Source organism: Eleutherodactylus coqui, chromosome 6 (assembly GCF_035609145.1).
Source record: "Eleutherodactylus coqui strain aEleCoq1 chromosome 6, aEleCoq1.hap1, whole genome shotgun sequence".
Lineage (NCBI taxonomy): Eukaryota > Metazoa > Chordata > Amphibia > Anura > Eleutherodactylidae > Eleutherodactylus > Eleutherodactylus coqui.
Genome location: NC_089842.1, coordinates 230,428,080 through 230,432,007, shown reverse-complemented (window position 1 = coordinate 230,432,007; position 3,928 = coordinate 230,428,080). Strand labels below are relative to the sequence as shown.

The 3,928-nt window shown below is 49.1% G+C and overlaps 1 pseudogene; it reads left to right on the top strand.

Annotated features, from left to right (window-relative positions):
- Positions 1 to 285: 285 nt before the first annotated feature.
- On the top strand, positions 286 to 1,969 carry LOC136571861 (far upstream element-binding protein 1 pseudogene; annotated as a pseudogene).
- Positions 1,970 to 3,928: the final 1,959 nt, after the last annotated feature.

The following is a 3,928-nucleotide window of genomic DNA, read 5'->3' as shown; positions in this document are numbered from 1 at the left end:
CCTCATGGCTTAGCTTCGGCTCTGATATGCATTGTGAGCTGTGAGATCTTATATAAACAGTGGTATGTCTTTTGAAACTATGCCCAACTGACTAAATTTACCACAGATGGGCTCCAATCAAGGTGTAGAAACATCTCAAAGATGATAAAAAGAAATGGGATATTCCTAGAGATAAATTTCAAGTGTCGGGCATGAGGTTATGAGAGACAACTTCGGGCGCCATCATCTTTCTTGCCTCACGTGCACGGCGCAGCGACTCCCATGGTATAGCAGGCTGCAAGCTCCATGGACATCGCAGACTACTCCACAGTCCCACCACACAACTCAGGTTCCGCCGGGGCATCAATGGCGCCTTCAAGGATGCGCTGCAGAGGGCGAGGCAGATAACTGCAAAAATACGGAGGCGATTCTGGTCCACCTACCGTTACCAATGACTATAGCTTTTCTGGGCAGAAGAGAGACCACTGGACGATGGAGGTGCATTTATAGATGTGAATCTAAAGAAAGTTCCACATCAACCAGAAGCAAAGAAAGTTGCTCCTACTAATAACCCGTGCCAACCTGCAATGCCTCCCATGCACCAGCAACAGAGGGCTGTTCTCACAGAAGAGTACAAAGTTCCCGATGGAATGGTTGGATTCATAATTGGCAGAGGTGGTGAACAGATATCACACATTCAGCAAGAATCGGGATGCAAGATACCAATTGCACCTGATGATGGTGGTATGCCTGACAGGTCCTGCATGTTACCCGGCACCCCTGATTCTGTCCAAGCTGCAAAGAGACTACTGCATCAGATAGTGGAAAAGGGAAGACCTACACCGTGCCGTCATGGAGATGCCCCAGGGAATACAGTTCAGAAAATCATGATTCCAGCCAGTTAAGCTGGTTTGGTTATTGGAAAAGGAGGCGAGACAATGAAGCAGTTGCAGGAGTTAAAATGTGAGGATTCAAGATGGACCTCAGAAGACTGGAGGTCCATCAGGTAGAAGGGGCCGAGTCCGAGGAAACTGGAACATGGGCCCTCCAGGCAGACTTCAAGAATTTGATTTCTTTGTTCTGATAGGAATAACTGGCCTCATAATTGGAAAAGGGGGTGAGACTATTACAAGTAGTCCAACAGTCTGGTGCCAGGAGAGAGTTGCAAAAAAAATAAAACCCTCCACCAAATTCTGACTCAAACACAAAGTTATTTACTATTTGTAGAACTCCACAGCAGATAGATTATGCCAGGCAAGCTATTGAAGAGAAGCTAGAGGGTCCAGTTAATCCACTAGGCACTCCAATTCCTCATGGTCCACCAGGTGGTGTACCCGGACCCCCAGGCCCCGGCACACCAATGACCATACAACCCTCCACCATATAATTCTGGCCCCCCCAGGACCAGCAACTCCTGGTCCTCTGCACCCTATGCCCCTTAGGCTGGGGAAATACATACCCACACTGGCAGCAGCCAGCCCCAGCAGATCCAAGTAAAGCAGGAACAGACCCCAATTTTGCAGCTTATTATGCTTATTACCAACAGCAAGCACCCCAATCACCTGCAGCTCCATCTGCTGGACCAGCTCCAACCCAAACTAATGGACATGTTGATCCCCCAGCTGCACCTGAAACTGGACACGTGGACAACACAAAAGCTTGGGAAGAGATTTACCAAAAATATGGGTCAGCAAGCACTACCTCAAGATTACTCTAAAGCATGGGAAGAATACTATAGAAAGCAAGGACAAGCAGTTCCACCTGCTGGTCAAGCAGATTGTAGCGCTGCCTGGGCGGAGTACTACAGACAGCAGGCAGCATATTATGCTCAGACAAGTGACAAGCAATGCTGCAGTACCCTCCTGCGCCACAGGGCCGATACTGCCAAGTGCACAGTGCAAGATTTGCTTCATTGAGTAGGGGAAAACCTTTGTTAAATGTTTGGACGCAGACGCCGGTACTGGTGTATCTTGACGCCACCGGACGCTAGGGGTTTGACAGGACTTCCATGGAGGAGCGCCCTGTCACACCCATAGCTCTCGATTGGGTCAAGAACTGAAAGGTCCTAGAAGCTGCAAAAACCTTGTTTTGCCTGAAGCGCTGTGGGATGTGACTGAGAAGCACTCCCTGTGCTACACTGCTGTTAGCTGCCTTTCCCCCGAGCCTGCTGCTGTTGCCTCCATGCTGTCATCATGCAGTCCGTGGGGTAGCGATGTCAGATTGTGTCCCACGGCTCTGTTGGCTTTCTGGTGAGTGCAGCTGTGTAAAGACACCGTGTGTTATACAGTGCCTCCCCGCCGCAGTGTGCTCCCCCAGTGCTGTGTGCTCCATGCTGGCGAGCATGCTCTACAAAACTAATGGGGGGTGGAGGGGGTGGCTTCACCTCGCTCGGCACTCCCTGAGTCCGACCCCGCTCTGCGCTTTATCACATAGTGGGGTGCCGCCGGGAAAGGCCCTTTCTGATGTGGCAATGCGAAGCTGGAGCGGGGGACCAGCATGCCAACAAACTGATGTGAGGGGGCCTTTCCGGTGGGTGAACGCGCGCCTCTGCGGCCGGCGGCTTTCAATCAGTGTCCTACGGCACTCTGGCCTCCGTGCTGCAGCACCGGTATGGAAGCCGCTTCACACCGCTGTGTTGTCCCTGCTGACGCCTCTCTTTGCGATGAATGGGGCACAGGTCTGGAAGCATCTTCATGGCGCTGGGGTGCTGCCTGCCTGCAGCGGGGACAACGTTGTTTTTGCAAGAACACCTTCTGGCCGGCCTGCGGGGAAGGACCTTGCAGCTGGGGCTGCCTGTCTGCAGCAGGGTCTGCTGTATGCTTTCCTGATAATTCCTTTGTGGGCTGCCAGGACCTGCAGCCCATCCAGCTGTGCAGCCAATCAGGTACAGGGGGCGTCACCCCCTGTCAATATTGACTCCCCCAGTACTTTCTGGTGGCGTCAAGATACACCAGAACCGCAGACGCCTGGATAAATATCCTAAAATATATATTTTTTAAACCAAACAAAAAAATATATGTTTTCATCAGTCCTGACAGAAGGTTGTATCCCTGTGCAGAAATGAAGCCTCGGCTTGTGTTTAGTAGATTAGTGTAGATGTTCACATTCCAGCAGATGGATCTGCAATTATGTGGCCAATGATTTGGGATACAAATGTACTTTCTACAAGGTTTACTTTATCACTTCTAAAAATGCCTATTTTGTGCTTCACAATAAAGAATAACTCCAAGTGTCACACCAAAGGGTCTGCAGACTTCGGTCAATGCAGAAGGAGAATTGTTCAGTTTTTTTGATTAATTTACAAAGATTTGTAATATTCTGTTCCCACTTTGTCATTCCAGGGTGTGGAGTGCAGAATGATAGTAAATGAAACAAGACAGCAACATAGCAAAAATGTAAAAACCAGTGAAGGGTCTGCAGACTTCTCCAATGTATAGACACCAACAGTTACAGACCGAAAGCAAACGGTCTCCATACCGGATATTGAGGGAGATTTGTCCCAGTAACTCCCTGCCGACGAGATCTGAAGAACGAAAACATAACATAAACTGACATTCTGATGGCCTTTGTCCGGTTCGGAATATTCCATCCAGCGAGCATCAATGATATCCGGGCGCGTTCATTTAAGAGGACGGAATTTGCGTTGTTCGTGCTTTTCTGATAAGTGAAGCGGCCTTCATCGCCTTCTTAACCTGGAAGTAGGAAGAAAAAAAAAGGTTAAATCTTGCTTTTCGTAGAGTTCCATGTCAAGTAGTATAATTCAGCATAGAGGTGGCCCACTGGGAGCGGCTAGTAGCCAGTATGAAATAACATTTAATCACTGGTGGGGAAGTAGGACTTCTGTATCTTAAAGGGTTACTCTAGAACACGGAAAATAAAAAGGTCTGAAAGGTCGGCCATGTTGGTTCTGAACTCCAGATTTAAAGGGAACCGGTCAGGGATTTTATTC